Below are 18,794 nucleotides of genomic sequence, written 5' to 3'. Positions count from 1 at the left end.
GGTGCATCCAGTCCTCCAAGCCTTTCCTCCTGGAACAATTTGTTTCCATGGGAGCAACAGAGCTACATGAGTCCAAGAAAATGCCTTGGATGGTGTCGGCCCAATATATAATGCACTTGTTCAAAGCTTCAGCTCAGAACATTATGGGGCTGCAGATGAACCCATGATTTGGCATTATGAGCACTTCCAGACTTGCCTGACCACCTTTTATTTGGATGTGTGACAAACCTGATTACATATGGATCCAGGTGCCTGCCAGGGCAGCACAACCCAGACCGGTACCTGACTATAAAGCTGGATTGATGGCAAAGGCCTCAGATCCCATTGACCTCAAAGAAGGTAACAATTTGTCACAGCAACCATTACCACAACTACCCCACTCTAGCAAGTTAGCTTGGGTGAAGCCTTGCTTGGCTATTATTTTTTTTTGGAAAATTCCATGAGCAGCCACACCTTGTTTGTACAGCACATTTGAACCCATGAACAAAGGCCATATCCTAGAAACTTTCTGATCTAAGGTAAAGAAAGGCATCAGCAACACAAAAGAAGGATCTCCAACACTAACTGCCCTCATCAGCTTCATGGCTAAGTTCAATCAAGGAATCTATGTTACATGAGCCTCTAGCCTTCAGAGCTAGCTACACACTCTTGGCAGGGAGCAAAATAATACAAAATAAGTAGAAGCAACCATTTAAGAGCAAGAGCAAGCACGGGCCATCATGTTACAAAAGAGGGTTCCCCAATGAGCTCACACCACAAAAAGTTTTCAGTAGGCTTTTCTCCTCTTTCCCCTATCTAGGAACTGCTTATGTTTAGGGCTAAGGGATGTGAGTTAGCAAGGGCCCAATCCTACCCAAATTTCCAGCAGCAATGCAGCTACAATGTGGCCCCAAAGTAATGGAAAACATCCACTTACCTTGAGGATGTCTCTATGACTTTTCCCCCACCACAGGATGCAGTGCATGCCCCACTGGCACAGTTGCATCACTGCTAGAAAGTTGGATAGGATTGGGCCTTAAGTATTGCACTGCTTTTTATTTTTGATTCCCCTTCCCTTCCCTGCAATTCTATTATTATTCACACAATAATGTCTTTGCTATTGCATTTTCAACCTCAACTTTCTCTTCCTTATATACCAAACTACTGAGCTGTACCATCGGAAACTGCACTTGTTCCCTGCATGTGCAACAGATTTCCTCCAAGTGCGCTGACGGCAGGAGGTCTCTAAAAATCCCAATTGGTAACACTGCACAGTTCTTCTCTTCTATGCAGTGGTGATTTGCTATGCAAAAACACTATGCAGTAGTGTTCCCAATTTATCAGCAAACCATAGTTTGCATTTCATCCAAATCCAGCAAACTATGATTTGTGCAAAATATCATTTGCCCGCCAATCAGAAGAAAAACTATGGTTTGAAAGCCAAACTCGCATGCAAACAAACCATAGTTGTGGGGTTCATACAAATCAGCAAACTGTGATTTACTGTTAAAACTGGAAAAAATGTTTCTAACTGCTACATGAGGGAGAAGGGAGGTAAAAGGAAAGAGTGCACAAGTTTGAAGTATCCTTCTCACAGTGCTAAACCATGGCTTAGAATTACATCCAAACAGAAGCAGTAACTGTTTTCTTCATCACATGATAGGGTTTAATTCTTAGTTAAACTCCACTGGTAGTTTAAGAAAACCCTTACGTTATTTGATAAGCCCTGTAACCACCTGAGCTACTGTTTAGTGTTCAGCCCCACTATGCCTTTTAAGATTATACCCCTGATTTTACAGTCTTTCTAATCCCACTAGCCTTGGATAAACTCCAGAAAATCCTTAGGGCACAATCCTAACCCCTTATGTCAGTGCTTTCCAGCACTGGCATAGTGGTGCCAATTGGACGGATGCTGCATCTTGCAGTTGGGTGTTACTCACGGAGGCCTCCTCAAAGTAAGGGAATGTTTGTTCCCTTACCTTGGAGCTGCACTGCCCTTATGTCAGTGCTGGAAAGCACTGGAAAGCTGTGCTGGAAAGCACTGACATAAGGGGTTAGGATTGCACAATGTCCAGTCAAGTACAAATGGTGGAAGTGCATCCAGAATGATGTAACACAATGAGATCTTTTAGTTTTGAAAGGTGGAATTGTTCTTCAGCATTCAGCATTAAAATGTAAGGACGGATCTCAAGTTACTTTAGAAAAGTTACTTAATTTATATAGCCTCTAAGAGAATATAACTGAGCTCACGATTCATGAAATACCCATTATTTTTACATTTTGAGGGACTTTATTACCTTATTCTCACTATCTCAGGGATCACACAATTTCTTTCATTAATAAAAAGAAACATATTGTGAATGACTAAAATAATAAAAATCAATATAAGAGCTATAAACTACATAGCACTGTGCTTTGTACATTTATGGTCCCATATAAATGATTAATAAGAATAATAAAGTCCAAAGGGACTTCCACAATATGTATTGGCATACAAAAATTTCATAAACATTAAACTGGATATTTTGGTTCTTCAATTGCAGAAAATACTTAAATATTAATTCCAAGTATTTTTGATAGTAGAAATAATGATATCTTGAAAGGTAGTTCTTCACTACACAGAAAAGAAATTATGAATTTGTGGTTAGTCCAATGGGCTAAGTTTTCAGGCAGTAGTCCAACAGATGTAATTGCAAACTTGTACTTCTATTTAACCTTGCATATTCAAGGGAAATGGCATACCTCCAGGTTTCTGTAGATAGTACAGACAGGAAAAAGGGAATAACAACTTAGGGCCCAATCCTATCTAAGCTTCCAGCATTGGTGCAACCTCAGTGCAGCTTGAGGATAGGGAACAAATGCTCCCATACCTTGAGGAGGCCTCTGTGACTGCCTCCCCAGCACAGGAAGCAGTGCATACACCATAGGCACAGCAGCACCGGCACTGGAGAATTGGATAGGATTGGGCCCTTATCCTATGGAACAGAAGTAGAAATTTAATTAAACTACAGAAAGATAGACTTTGGTTAAATATGAGGAAAAAATGTCAGTTCACCAATCAGGGCCATTGGACACAGTGGAACTTGTTTCAGAATAAATATGTATAAAGTTATAAACCATATCAATGATAGATAGCAACCTTGGAAACTTATTCAGTATGTACTACTATGACGTGAATGCCATTCACTGGAATTCTTCAGATATCTCACATAAGCCTCACAGCACCAACATTTGGTAGATCCCATTCTTGTTCAGTGCTTGGTCAGTGCTTTGGTTTAAATAAAAAAAATTATACACAGCTGGCTATGAGAAACAGGTATATGATGTCTTTGTAAATAACCCAGTGATTGCGAATGAAAACAACTAACCTTTTCAGAGCAGTTAATTATTTGAATAATGATTTAATCAGACTTAGGAAATAGAAATTCTGCATAAAATGAACATACGTGGCATCCCCCTGTATCTGCAGGGAACACCTGTCTGTTCCTACTGCTACCGCAGATACCCAAAACTGCAGATAGTAGCAAACCCTACTCAAATTCTCCCATTGTGCTCATGACTCAACTCTCTTCATTTGCAAACGCTAGAGGAGACAACAGCGAGAATGCTAACAGGAGGCTGAGTTGCATTCTCACTGTCTGTTTCCTCTGCTTCCTATTTTGTCACCTAGCATTCTTTTAACAGCTGCAAGACTAGATTCTTGCAAGTCAAGTCTAGAAAGCCTGCTTCCTTTTCCAAAAAGCTTTCTTTTGCAAAGAATTTTCCAATGAAGAGGTGAGTCAGAATTTGCCAGATGCAAGGGAGTGGCACTAGGATGCAGGTCTCCCCGAGACATCTGGTAGGCCACTATGAGATACAGGAAGCTGGACTAAATGGGCCCCCTTTGGCCTGATACAGTGGAGCTCTTCTTCTGTTCTTATGAGTGATGTGCGTGCAGGGGAGGGGGGGATCTGAGAACTGTGGATAAAGGAAACCATGAATATGGGATCCATAGATATAGGAGGCGAGTCTGTTATCAATAAACATGTTCTTAACAGTGCAACCCTAGGTATGTCTACTCAGAAGTAAGCTCCACTGAACTCAATGGAACTTACTCCCAGGTAAGTACATACTGGACTGATCCCTTAGTGCAGAGATTTTCAGCCTGAAGGCCCTGGCCTCTCCCCCCTTAAGGGGCAGGGGCAGACAGGGAGGAGGCAGCAACACAATTCCCAAGATCACGCCACACAAGGGGGCTGCAAGGACTGGGATGCACTCAGCAGTCCTTGCAGCATCGTCCTGGGGGTGCGGGGAGCCCTACGCAAGTGCCTGCAGGGTCTCCCAGCTGGTTCAAAACCAGAAGTGGAGCATGATCGCTCTACTTTCACTTTGAACCAGCTGGGGAGCCATGCAGGCGCTCGCGCAGGGCTCCCTGCACTGCCAGGACAATGCTGCAGGGACTTGCAAGTGCATCCCAGTCCCTGCAGCCCCCCCCCCCCGAACAGAACGATCCCGGGGATCACGTCGCTACCTTCCCCTTGCGCCCGCTACCTCTCCCCGGTCCCCACAAGGACTTACTGAGCTTTTCAAACTCCTGGCAAGTTTGAAAACCAGTCTTAGTGACACCTAAAATAAGCAGATTACACACACACACACACACACACACAGAGAGAGCTTGCACATTGATGACAAAATTTAAGGTTTTTTCTGCTAAAATTAAATGTGATTGATGCATTCATTAATTATTTAGCAGCAGCAGCATCTACCCTTTCTCCAGTGACCCTGAATACATGTGAACAGGGATGATGCCACTTGATCAGCTCAAGCACCCCTTGAAGTAGGGTAGAATGAAGGAAAGTGGTCATTTACAGCCCTTTTCAGCTCAATCCTACAACTTGTCACACCTGCAAATGTGCTCCTAATGCCGGGCTTCTCAAACTGGGGCATCACAATGCCCCAGCCTGAGGGTCCTGGACTCTATCCCCTTAAGGGGTGGGGGCAGGGGGAGGCAGCAATTCCCAGGATCGTATCGCTAAGAGGGCTGTAGGGACTGGTATTTACTTACCAGTCCCTGCTGCAGCCTCCCGGGGCTGCGGGGAGCCCTGTGCAACCCTCCACAAGGCTCCCCAACCTTCAAAAAGTGAAAGCGAAACAATCGCACTCCACTTCCAGTTTTGCGGAGATGGGGCGCAATTGCTCCGCTTTCACTTTCCAAAGGCTGGGGAACCCTGCGGACAGTCGCACAGGGCTCCCCACACCCCTGGAAGGCTGCAGCAGGAACTGGTAAGTAAATGCCAGTCCCTGCAGCCCCCTTAGCGATGCAATCCTTCCCCCCCTCACTGCTTTCCCTGCTCCCATGCAAGCACTTACTATGGTCCTCAAACTCCCTTAGAGTTTGAGAACTGCAGCCCTAATGGATAATATCAACTACCATACTAGCATTCAAGGTCATAACCAGGGTTGTGCTGAGCCTGTCTCCATCGGTAACATTCAAAATAAGGTTTGCTAACAACTGAACACCAGTTGATGTGGATCAAGAGTAGGAGATGGCTTTTGTCTTCATGTCCTGTTTCCAAGAAGCATCTAGTTGCCCCCTGAGGGATGCTTTGCTAGATTGACCTTTGGTGTGATCTAGCAAGTTGCTTCTTGTGAAAGCAAAGGTTGTTGCAGCATGTCACATAGCCTGTTGCCATGATTCTAAACATTTGCTGTGGCATAGCTGATAGCAAAACTGTTAGGAAAACAGTCAGACATGTTCTGGTGATGGGCCTAAAGACACACTGACATACTCGTTCTAAGTCTGTGTAAAGCAATGAACACCTCAGTGATAAAAAAGTTTACATTAAAAGTTAATAAATGTATGACAAAATTTGAATAAATAAACTTTTTGTTTAAATAACTGTCAGCTACTTGTCACTCATCTTAGTAGAATTGTTGTCGAGAAAAGATGGAGGCCGGAATGGGCACGTTTCATACAGAGCAATTGGTTAAAATGTATGTATATACAGGTGCAGCCTATTTATACATGGATTTTTTATCTGCGGATTTGTCTCAACAAATGGGGTGGGGGTACTGAAAGTCACACACACCTTTGCCTCCTTTGCCCTGCGCTGGCGTCTCACTCCGTTTCCAGGCAGCCCAAAACACTGCAAAAAGGGTCCACCTCGCCCAGGCAGAGAAACAGCCCTGGAGCCCTGAAAGAGGTTCCCCTTGCAAGGAACAGTAACATTCCTGGAGCCCCTGAGCCAGCAAAGAGGCTGAAGAGGGGAAGGGGAGTGAAAATCTTTGTAGCCAGAACACATGCAGCAAGGTGGAGCTCACTCTCTCACTCTTGCTTGCTCTCGCTCTCTCACTCACACACAAACAGGGGCAGGTGTGGTACCAACAGAGGGGATTGCTTTAAAAAACCCAGGGCGTGTTTGCCAAATTCCCCCCCCATGGTGCAGGCAATCAACAACACAAGCAACCCCCCCCCCCCAGATGGTGCAGGTTAGTAAAGCATGCAATTTAGCCTACAATCCTCTCCACACATTCCTGGGAGTAAGCCCATTGACTGGAATGGGTTGGACTCTTAAAAGGGTTGGACTCTTAAAAGCTCAGCGGGACAGCTGGCAATAGGGATGGGGGCTGAGTACAGAGAGAAGGAGAGGGGATTGATAACAGCTGCCTTAGTTTCCTTCCATCCGGAAGTGTCAGGTTGCAGTGTTTTTCGTAACTGTATAGAATTTAGCACAACACATTTTTTGTTAATCACACCGAGTCATGGAACAGAACAAACACGGATAAATAGGCTGCACCTGTATTTTAAATCTCTGTATGTAAAAGGGTCAGGGAACTTACTTTTCTTGTTTAAAAGAAAGCTGAACATTCCTGTTTTCTGCTACGAGTAACTTTCTTCACTGTGGGCAGAGTCCCACAGTTTCTAAAAACGGCCACTGTTTTGGTCCCCTTTTCCTTAGGACAATGCTTTGATGCTGAAGCCTTGACTTGCAACTTAAACTACTTTGGAGGAATAAAAATCACACCTTCTGTTTGCACCTCCTCCCCTCAGAGTTAATGGCATGGTATATGTGTGACCAGCTTTGGTGAAATAAATGCCAGGTGACAGCAGATTCAGCAGGATGATCATATTATGTAAAAGCCTGAGCAGAAATACAGAAGCTATGCCATTGGAAATAATATTAAAAGCTAAACTGGCAGAGCTTAGGCATCTGCTGCTGCTACACAATGCAAAAATTCAGTCCTCTTCCACATATACAGTTAAAAGCTTCTAGAGGTAATTATTTCTTCTGCCCTAGTGATTAAGGATATCAACAGCAAACAAGATATGGGAATGGTTTAATTCCCTCTTTGATCCTTAATACACACACCTTTTGCATTTATTTCCTTTGATGCAGAAGGAAAGAATTTAAATGAAAGTCCCAGTGATAAAGGTCATAGATCTCACATTCTCAAAACCAGCTAGGGCTTCTAAAACACTTTTGTTACAATAATTGTTTTTACAGAGTTGCAGACTATAGGCCATAGAAGCTGCCAAGATTTAGAAATGGATTACACAGGCATTTCTTTATAAAGAAAGTGGTGTATTGCATGCACAATTGTTACGAAAAAGGCTTTTTAACACTCTACTAACTTCTGGTTCTTTGCATTCCATGCAGCTTGCCTTCTCTCAATTCCTTCTTTCTTATTCTCTTTCTGTTTCCCTTATCATTTCATTTACATTGTTGGAATATGACTCATAAGAGGGAGAGGGGTGGGTACTATTGATGCTTTCAGTTTATATTGGCATGTTGGCAAAATGTCACAATAAACTTTGACTTTTAAAAAAAGTCTTGGCAAAATGAACCAGATTCCTTCTTTAACAGGGAATGGATAGAAATACACAACTACCTGTCTGCATGATGTCTGTAACAAATGCCTGCCACTGAACATCTCACACAGTAGCTCTAAGCACTTGGGAAGACAGTTACCCAAAGCATGGATTGCTTGGTGAGATGAGTACTAAAAAACTCACCACTTCCCACAGGTCTGGTCTACAGGCGCAGCAGAATGACAAGGAGGTAACATGAAGCAGCAGAGTGGACTTTAACATTCCAGATTGTAGGTTGGGAGATTCCATTTTAAGCATTCCCTCATATTCAAAAAAAATCTCTTTCAAATATATAAGTGCGACAGGTACTAACATGGTCCTCTCCTAGTGTGATAGTTTTCAAATTGCGGGGAGGACGGGAGAAGAGATCATTCAAACGTTGTATCCTCAACACCTGTACTCTGAAGTTATACAGTCCATTCTCCACCTAACAAATCTACCACCTCATTTTCATTCATTCTATTGCATGAGTAAATCACATTTCAGTCACAGCAGTTCATGTACAGAGCCCAGTGGTACTTAAAGTCATGCAAAAACCAGAAAACCTGCAGATTGGAGTGATAGTAAGCTTTGGGGAGACTCCGCAGACCCCCCCCCCAGATAGGGAGACAAGCTCCTGGGTCTCTCCAGCGCCACAATCACTGTGGGACAGTCAGGGCACATCCCCCCTCCCAGTTCTCACCCCCGCCAAAACTTACCAGCGATTCTCGAACTCCCAGAGAGTTTGAGAACCACTGCTATAGATTACTGGTTTTCACGTTGAGTGTGCAGATCAGAGACAGTTGCAAGAGTAGGGAGAGATATTTCTAGTAAATGGATGTGCCTGCTGGTTGTCATGTGTTAGAGATGTCACTGTACAGGGAGATGGTGTGCTGAAGGTGTGCCCATACATGAGTTCCTAGAATTTTTTTTCGTTCATGACAGTTTTATGGCAGTTCGTCAAGTCAAGACTGATGGATTTGCTACTCAAAACAGACCAGGCTGCCAGATGTGCTTTTTAAAAAAGGATTCTCTCTGATTCCAAAACATCACTATCCTACAGAAAACAACACATGCCCTTTAATCTGGGCACAACTGTTCAGGAGTGTCTCCTCACTAAAACAGTGATCTGCTAAACCTAACTACTGTACAGGCACATTATTTTGTACTCCAGAGTGATATATCAAAAGGCAACCCTTTAATTCAAAGGCCATACAATGTTTCCTGCAAACATGTGTAATGAAAATTGTTACCTGACAATTCTTATTTTGCTGGAAAAGCATCTTTTGGGAGGGTGAAAGTGGGTGCTGAAATCAGGCACTTAATCCTTTTCCTGACCCAAGGTCCCTATCCCGTCCCCCCAGTTTTCAACTCCCATCCTGTGCAGCTCTGGGAGGAGAAATGCATTAGGGCAGCGGTTCTCAAACTTCCCGGGAGATTTACTCCTGGGGTAAGACTTTGCGGGGGCAGGGAGAGCAAAGCGATCCCCGGGATTGTGCCCCTGCAGGGGGTGGGGATGCTATTTTTTAACAAAACATACATGCTCCCAGGGTCCAGGGGGTGTGGGGAGCCCCGCGGAGTGCTTGCAGGGCTCCCCACGGCTTCTAAACAGTGAAAGTTGCAAGCGTGATTAAACCGGAAGTGGATTCAATTCCTAAGGGTAGTGTGGTCAGGGCCCCGAGAAAGTATTAAACGTGATAGCAACCTTGCCTCCTCCTTCTTCAAAGAAGGAAGCTCAAAGAATAGTAGGACTAATGAGATTCTGGAAGCAGCATATTCCCCACTTGGCCCAGATACTCCAACACATTTACAGGGTGACTAGAAAGAAGGCACAATTCAAGAAGTAGCAGCAAGCAGCAATTCAAGGAACAGCAGCAAGCTGCCCTGACAGTTGCTAAAGCTGCAGTGGCTACAGCCATGCCTCTCAGCCCATTCGTGAAAGGGCTCCCATTTGAACTACAGGTGTCTGCCAACCAAGAGGTGGCTATGTGTAACTTTTGACAAAAAGGGAAGAAGAGGGTGAGCCAGATCCTCCTGGAAGTGCAATATGGGTGTGTTGGGTGGAAGACACCTTTTGCTTAAACCTCTTGGGTTTAGAGAGAGCCTGCCCATGTAAACCACCTTGAAAAAGTCAGAGGAGTACTCCAATGACCAAAAAAGTCAGTGTATCAATACCAGTAGTATTATTATCATTATTATGCACCATAGTTTTAAAAATGGTTACAGGGAAACCCAGGATTCTCCAGAAGCATATCAAGCAACTGGAAATGATGGATAAATGATGGATTATGGATGGATAACATCATTACAAGCTTTTTTTCTACAAGTTACTGGGTGCATTCTGGGTTATGTTCTCCAATTCAAAACACATAAAAGCAAGATCCATCACTGGATTTCCCAATGTACAGTTATGGAAAGGAAGAGATGCTTAACTCTTCCTCTCTCTGCCATTTTCCCAATCACTGTCACACACACACACCTCAAAGCTATTTGCCTCCCTGGGAGGAAAAGACAGGTACTGGTATCATGTCCATCTTTATTCCCAGTAGGCCTAATAACAGTTTTGGGGTGCACAGAGGGCAAGGGTTAAACAACTCCTCTCCAGCACCACTGTTCCAATCAAAATCAGTTTCCCCCCTACTCAGCTCCTTTACTTAAAAAAAAAATAATTCAGGATATCTGTCCATGTCATGTTTGTTTAAGCCCTCAGTTCACATGGAATGACAGTGAGGCCCAACAGGCTAGGATTGCACCCTGAGTGTGCAAGAATCCTCTCCTGTTATGAAAGCACCAAAGTCTGTTGCTCAAGAAAAGTATGCAAGCCAGATATAGTACCATCAAGACACTGTACAACATAGGCAAGCAGGACTTTTTCATATTACATTTCTTACTTTGATTCCAATCCTATGCTACTCAAAAGTAAGTCCCATTATAGTCAACGGGGTTTACTCCCACGTAAGTGTGGATAGGATTGTGGCCTTATAAAATCTGGAGTCAAACAACACCACAAAATACCGCTGCCAGACTCCTGTCTAAAACACTGTACTGAAAATTACAAAAGCATTTATTTAAATTCTGTTACAGTTAGAACAGTAAAAGTTAATGATTAAATGTTCCTGCCCCACATCTGAAAGCGAACATACAGCTTGGAATGTTTAGCTTTTAAGAGCCTCAGGAGTGAAACGGAAAATCCTGCAGCTCAGAGCTGAAATGAATCGATACAGTTTTGAGCAGTGCTTCTTCACTTTCATGCCATCCCTCTTCCTTGTGGAAGATAATGTTATCATTTGATCATAAGCACTAAATTTACTGCTAATGTTGAAAAATGGCTAGAGCTCCCAAGTAAGTTTGCAAAGATCTTTTGCAAAGACAAATAAGTAACAGCCAAAACACTGTATGAAATGTTTGGTAACAGAATCCATGCCTGGACACCGACCTCATTTCCATCACAAATAACTTAAAAAAATGTATCATGCATTCTATGGTTATACAGCAGTGGTTCTCAAACTTTTAGCACTGGGACCCACTTTTTAGAATGAGAATCTGTCAGAACCCACATGAAATGATGTCATGACCGGAAATGACATCATCAAGCAGGAAAATTTTTAACAATTCTAGGCTGCAATCCTACCCACACTTACCCAGGAGTAAGTCCCATTTATTTTCATTGCATATACGTACATTGTAGCCTGTGGAAAGTACAGATCTCCCCAAATACAGTCACATACCCATAGTAGCATCAAGTCTAATATATTAAAAATAAAATAGTGAAATGAATGGGGACCCACCTGAAATTGGCTCACGTGGGTCCCAACCCACAGTTTGAGAAACACTGTTATACAGTATACAGTACACAGACCCAAAGGTGGTGTCCAGAGTTGGCCAGCTAGGACAATGCCCAAAGCCAACAGCCATCAGGAAGGCCATCTGGCCAGGCTAAACCAAACCTTCTGTATCAGTAGTAGGTACAGAGCCCAATGTGTCAGTAGGGAATGAATTGAGCATACCAGTGCAGGGCTTTGTCCCAGTCAGCGCTACATACTACATACACACTACGTACCCCCCCCCCCATTTTCCTTCAAGAACTGCAGATGTTGCTGTTCAAATTGCACAAGTCCTTGTGCCAAAGGGACAACAATCTAAAAACGTTTTCTGATTTGGCATGATTTGACATTCCTAACAAAAATGTGTATAGTATGTTTGTTTGAATGAACGTTCACCAACTCATAATATAAATCACTGAAGTTTCATTCTAAATTATTTTAGTAACATACATTCTCATGAATATAATACATCAAAACACAAAAATTACTCTGTTACTGAAGAGTTGGACTTCACATTTGTACAAAATATTAAACATATTGTTTATACATAATAGTTTTTGGTTTGCCCTGCTCATTTTTTTATCCAAAGGTACAGACCTGAGTTTTCTGTGGTTTTATCTCAGAAGGTTCCACGTAGGCAACATGTATTTGAAATAGGGTTGAATGAACTAGAACAAGATCAAATAAACCAGCATTCATACCTGCCAGGCTGATTTCTTTTTTTGGTATGGGCAAACACAATGTTTCTTAAAATAAACAAATTGGGTGGGTGCACATACATGTCCACATTTGGAGGAAGAAAAGGTGGATATAGGCTCCTCTTAGAAATTTCCACTCTGGTCTATAAATCTCTAGCCCAGGGCTTTTCAAACTGGGGCATCATGACACCCCAGGCTGTGGGCCCTGGCCTGTTAAGGGGCTTGGACAGCCCGGAGCCAGGGAGGAGGCAGCGGCGAAATCCCCAAGATCACGCTGCTCAGGGGGGCTGCAGGGACTTGAGTCCACTTACCTGAGCCTCCTGGGGTGCAGGGAGCCCTGTGCAACCTTCTGTAGCAGGAGGTTGCGCAGGGCTCCCCGCACCCCCGGGAGGCTGCAGGAGGCTCAGGTACATGCAGCCAAGCCCCTGCAGCCCCCCTGAGCGGCACGATCCTGGGGATCTTCCCCCCGCCCCCGTAGGAACTTAGAGCAGCTCAAACTCTCCCTGAGAGTTTGAAAACCGCTGCTCTAGCCCCTATCAAATTCATCATTCCTGTCTTATAGTGTATATCCTTCATTCTTTGACCTATGCTGTAAGTAAAGACCTTACCCCCACACCTTTAGCTGCTGTTTCCCCCTGGCAAAAAGTTCCCATTCGTACAACTGCAGTGGTTACAAGTAGTTTCTCTGGTCAGCATGGCAGCAGTATACTGCACTACTCGGAAGGAGAAAAGGTAGATGAAAGCAGGTAGCCTCTTTGGGCAATGCAACAGTTCAATGCCTTGCTGCTGCATTACTCAGTGCAAGTGGAGGCAGCAGTACTTTTGCTTCCTCCAGGCACTACAACAGCTAGAGTTAGCCAATTCTAACCTTACTGTCACCCAGGGAAGGCAGGTGATAATGGGAGATGGCAGGCTGCTGCCTCTGCATGCTCACCTGTTAACACTTTCTCTGAACATACAAAAGCTACCTCACACCAAACATTGGTCTATTTAGATCAGTATGAAAGTGCAACTGCCAGCATCTCTCTAACACAGGGGTCTCCAAACCTTTTGGCCAGAGGGCCACATCAGCTATATGGCATGGTGTTGAGGGACGAGGAAAAAAATTTAAAAACAAAATGAATATAAATAAATCAGAGATGGAACTTAGATGAGCGAATAAATGAATAAATGGGCTCATTCATTCAACCTCTCTGGCCCTTCAGACCAGATGCAACCCTCCAGACGCAACCAGAGCACAGTTCCAGTCATGTTCGGCCAAGTGGACCAGAGGCTTTCAGGGAACAAGAGGCTGGCCACGGGCCGCATCTGACCCCCGGGCTGGAGTTTGGAGACCCCTGCTCTAGCATTTCACAAAAAGGGTTCCCAGTCCTTGCTAGAGATGCCAGAGGTTGGGAAGTGTAGCAGCTGTAGTGTTGGACTTAAACCTGGAAGATTCAGGTTCAAATCCCTGCTGTCATGGAGCTTTCTGGGTGGCCTTGGGTCAGTCACTATCTCTCAGCCTGACCTACCTCACAGGGCTGTTGTGGACAAAAAGGAGGAAATGTACTGAGCTCCTTGAAGAAAGGGTGGCATAAAAATGTGGAAAATAAACAAGCAAGCAAGCAAGCCTGGGACCTTGTGCCTGAAATGCATATACCTTGCCACTGAGTTACAGCCCCTCACTCTGGGCAGCTTGAATCAGGACTCCATGACATCAGGAAATACAGAAAGCAGAGGCAAGCAGCAGGGCACACCCTACAATTGCTGCATGTCATTTGTGACACCAGGTACCTCACTGCACTCGCCAGAGGGAGAGCATCAGAGAGAGCAAGCAGCCCTAACTGTTGTGCCACCAAGAGCAAAGGCAAGTAAGGGAAGGCACTCCACCATTGGCCCTGTAGCAAGCAGCGCCAGCCCTGCAAGGAGCACCTGCTCCCTATGAATTGATCTCACCAAAGAAAGGGGGCTGAGGAGGATGGAGACCATAACAAGGGGACGTTGCCCTCACAACACCTGAAAGTGGCCCTGAGCCTTGGGACCACATGCCCGCTCTGCCAGGCCGAAGGACCTGTTGCAGGAGTCCAAGGAGGCACTACTATTGCACAACAGCCATGTGAAGAGTGTGACTGAGGGAAAGTGAAAGGCTCATTAACTGAGGACCCTGCAGGTGTGCCTACTCAGAAGTAAGTCCCATTGTAGTCAGTGGAGCTTACTCCCAGGTAAGTGTGGGTAGGCCTGCAGCCTTAACTCCCTCCCTCAGGGGCTGTGAAAGATTACTATTCACACACCCCCAATGGTAGTTCCAATCATCGACACCCCTAACCTCAAGCAGCACAACCACCCCAGCTATGTTGTACACTAATTCCACGCCCTCCCTCGTGAGGGGGGACTCACAGAGGCGGGGCTTGACGTGCTTTGATCGACAGCACGCCCCAGCCAATCGCGGGACAGAGGGCTTCGAATCTGACCAATGAAAAGGGAGAAGGTGTTCAAGGAGGAGTGTGCAGTGGGGGAGGGGATCGCTCCGTCCGTTTTAGGTGACGGTTTGGATCGTTGGCCTGAGCCCCGCCCTGCGGCTAGGTGGGGGCGGGGTGGGCTGAGGGGAGCGGGGCAGTGGCGGTCGCCTCCTCTCTCTCTCCACCCCTCCCCCACACCGGGTAGCGCCCGCATACCTACTGGGCTGAGCGATGCGTGTCAGCTCCGCCTCGCCTTCCTCGACGGGGCTCAAGAGACGCCCCTTGTGGGGGACGGCCCGCCTCTCCGCGCAGTGCCGCGCAGCCCGCGGGAGGACGGGGCTGTTGAGCACTCGCGTGCATGTTAAACACACAGCAAGCCCTGAGCAGTTCAGCGCAGTCTCCAGCGGCAGAAGGCTTCGATCCCAGCCACACTTTCCTGGGAGTAAGTGCCATAGACTACAGTGGGACTTACTTCTGAGTAGACATGCATAGGATGGGGCTCACAGGCTGCACTCTCCACACTTTCCTGGGACTAAGTCGCATAGACTATAGTGGGACTTACTTCTGAGGAGACATGCATAGGATGGGGCTCCAAGCCTTCAAACAAGTTGTTGGGGCAATCGCCCCCCACCACCACCTGTTGCTTCTCCAGCCATTGGTGGCCAGATGTATGATGCCTCTGGACACAGAGGTTACTTCCCCCATCCGCACAACAAGGTAGGCCACCTTGTCGTATGTAGACCAGTGTGACTCAAAGGTGGTACGGGCACCACTAGTGGCACTTAAGGTAGCATCTGGTGGTACTTGCAGGACTCCTGCCACCCGGCAGTGAGACTAGGTACACGACACAACAAACAGCATTAGGACGCTCAGCTCAGTCGGCAGAGCTCCAAGGCATGCTTTTCCTCCCTCCAAAAAGCCCTCAGCCTCTTACTGGTGATTGTCGGGACTCCCAGCCCAGAAGTAACTGGCAACCATGTCATTGTATGGCGGAGGACAAACCTTGAGAAACACTGATGTAGACCAAGCCTCCTTGAATTTGGCTAATGCTTCAATCCTAGGCACACTTTCCTGGGAGTAAGCCCAACTTATCCCAATGGGGCTTACTTCAGAGTAGACATGCATAGGATCGTGCAGTAAGTCTGCTTTGAAGCCCTTGACCACTGCCACTTCTTGCCACAGCAAACTGCATAGGCTGCAATCCTAAGCACACTTTCCTGAGAGTAAGCCCCATTGAACAAAATAGGACTTACTTCTGTGTAGACCTGGTTAGGATTGTGCCCTAAATTACATTTACTACAAACTTACAAACATATTTGCATTTGCAAAAGTCCAGTCTTTTGTCTGTATTGAAACTTAACCCCTCATCCAAGGACTCGACTTCGCTCACAACAGGAGAGGAAACTGAACGCTTTCCACATGCGCTGCCTCCGACACATTCTCGGCATCACCTGGCAGGACAAAGTTCCAAACAACACAGTCCTGGAACGTGCTGGAATCCCTAGCATGTATGCACTGCTGAAACAGAGACGCCTGCGTTGGCTCGGTCATGTCGTGAGAATGGATAATGGCCAGATCCCAAAGGATCTCCTCTATGGAGAACTCGTGCAAGGAAAGCGCCCTACAGGTAGACCACAGCTGCGATACAAGGACATCTGCAAGAGGGATCTGAAGGCCTTAGGAGTGGACCTCAACAAGTGGGAAACCCTGGCCTCTGAGTGGCCCGCTTGGAGGCAGGCTGTGCAGCATGGCCTTTCCCAGTTTGAAGAGACACTTGGCCAACAGACTGAGGCAAAGAGGCAAAGAAAGAAGGCCCATAGCCAGGGAGAAAGACCAGGGACAGACTGCACTTGCTCCCAGTGTGGAAGGGATTGTCACTCCCGAATTGGCCTTTTCAGCCACACTAGATGCTGTTCCAGAACCACCATTCAGAGTGCAATACCATAGTCGTTCGAGACTGAAGGTTACCAACAATAATAGTCTTTTGTCTGTCTTGAAACTTAACCCCTCATCCAAGGACTCGAGTTCTACTACTGTGAGAATGGAACAAAAAGTTCTGTGACAGCATCCTGCTTTCTTTCAGGTTCCCCCATTGCTTCGTTTCATCTAGAGATGTTATGGGGCTGTCTAAAAATCACATCTCTCAATTAAAAACTTTTTGTAAATATGGTGAAGGTGTGATAACAGAAGGGCTATCACCACATGCCCAGATACACTTTTGTCTGTGTGTTCCAGGGCTGAGATCTCATGCTGAGAACAGAGTTGGAGCTAGCTCATGGCCTTTTTGATCTAGTCTTATAGAAAACATAGTACAGAATGTGTGGCAGAATGCTGAGAATCAAATTATTACTGTTATAGTGGTGTCACCAGATGTTTGGACTGGGATTTGGGATTTTTGGGTGCTCATTGTTTAGAACAGTACCCAAAAGTTTAAGAACTGGTGAGATATCACCATATAATTTCTGATGTTCCTAGTAGTGTGGCTTATTGCAGTGCAGTTGTTCCACTGTTATCTTGTCAATGCCTATATTGGCTAGATATTTCTTAAGAGCTTGGGGATTGCACCTAATACACCAATGACAATAGGGGTGATGGTTGTTTTCTTTCCCCAAAAGCACTATATTTCTATTTCCAGGTCATTGTATTTTGTGATCTTTTCCAATTGTTTCTCCTCAATTTGATTATCTTCTGGAATGGTCCTATCAATAAGCATCACTTGTTTTTTCTCAACAACAGTTATATCTGGCGTGTTGTATTCCAGTTTTTTTATCTGTCTGGATTCTGAAGTCCCACAAGGTTTTGACCTCATTTTCCACCACCTTTTCAGACATGTGCTTCTACCACTTCTTTACTGATGTTATTCTATATTTCTTGCACAGGTTCCATTTATAATTATTTACATAAATGCTGGTTCCAAACATTCCATTACATTCTAGCATGACCAAAGAACAGATTCAGAACAGAGCTATACCGAAAGAATCAGGTTTGATTCTCCATAGCTGCAGGGAGCAGGCCCTAGTAGTGTCCCCAAATGCACCCTTCACTTTTTCCTACAATAATAAATATTTGCTGCTCTTTCCTATTGGGAAAAGCATATTGAAGGAGACCTCCGAGATAGCCCTCAGCCACAGGATGCTGCATGAATTCCAGTGCCATGGCTGTATCAGTGGAGGGGGTGTTTAGTTATGAATGGGCTGCAAGAATGTTAAAAAGAATGAATAAGTGGGACAGAACAGGACTATGAAGTTTGGCAGATTAAAATTAGAGTTGGTTTCAGAGTTACTGGAATGTAGTCAGTCAAACTGACTAGTTTTTAATGTAAAGGGAATGCAAGGCCACAAGAATGGTCCCAATCTGATGAATGGGGAGTGCAACAAACACTCCAGAAAGTGTCCCCCCATCATGATAAAAAGGATAAAAACGGAGGCTTGAGCAGCCAGTAAGGTGAAACTGGGTTTTGTTTTTTTTAAGTATTGGGAAGTTAAGTAGGTCTCGACAGACTGTCATTTTAAAAAGTGGGACCCAGTGCTTAAAGGTCTGGGGACTAAAAGGTCAAATTGTCCCAACACGCACCATCACCTAAAGAACAGGAATGAAACCAAATTCTATTAAGGTTTCCAAAGAATATCTGCCCTTCATACTATGCACCACTCAGGAGCTATCTCACTTTACTTTTTGTCTGTGACTACATAGATTTACTGTAAGCTAGACTGATACACCATGCCCAGCCTACATGTTTAATGGTTATGTTCATGTTCCACCAGGCTGTGGACAAAAGTGCATCATACCTATGTGCAAGTTACAAAACTTCTGCATACAACTGAATGCTGAATTCACATTGGGAAGCACTCTAAAAGAGCAGCTGAACTAAACTGACCTCTGTTGTAGCCTGAGGGATGGGTTTTTTTTTTCTTGTTGTTATGCAATCCACACCACCCACTGAGGGCTTTTGGGGAAAGGGTACAGAGTACTGTAATAACTTCTACTGCAGCATTTTAAAACAGTCTAAAAAACTTTAAGATGTAAT

General features: G+C 45.0%; 1 protein-coding gene across 3 annotated transcripts in view; it reads right to left on the bottom strand.

The window, feature by feature from the left end:
- TRIQK (triple QxxK/R motif containing) overlaps positions 1-15,043 on the bottom strand; it is a 59,501-nt gene extending 44,458 nt beyond the window's left edge. For 2 of the 3 annotated variants that reach the window (XR_010794369.1, XM_066625552.1), the window contains exon 1: positions 14,984-15,025. The gene's annotated coding sequence lies outside the window, so the exon portion shown is untranslated. Of the gene's footprint in view, positions 1-14,983 lie in introns of all 3 variants that reach the window. The other variant, XM_066625553.1, reaches the window with a different exon arrangement.
- Positions 15,044-18,794: the final 3,751 nt, after the last annotated feature.

This window comes from Tiliqua scincoides, chromosome 4 (genome assembly GCF_035046505.1).
Source record: "Tiliqua scincoides isolate rTilSci1 chromosome 4, rTilSci1.hap2, whole genome shotgun sequence".
Lineage (NCBI taxonomy): Eukaryota > Metazoa > Chordata > Lepidosauria > Squamata > Scincidae > Tiliqua > Tiliqua scincoides.
The sequence above is the reverse complement of the archived record's forward strand: the minus strand, read 5'-3'. Positions and strand labels throughout refer to the sequence as shown.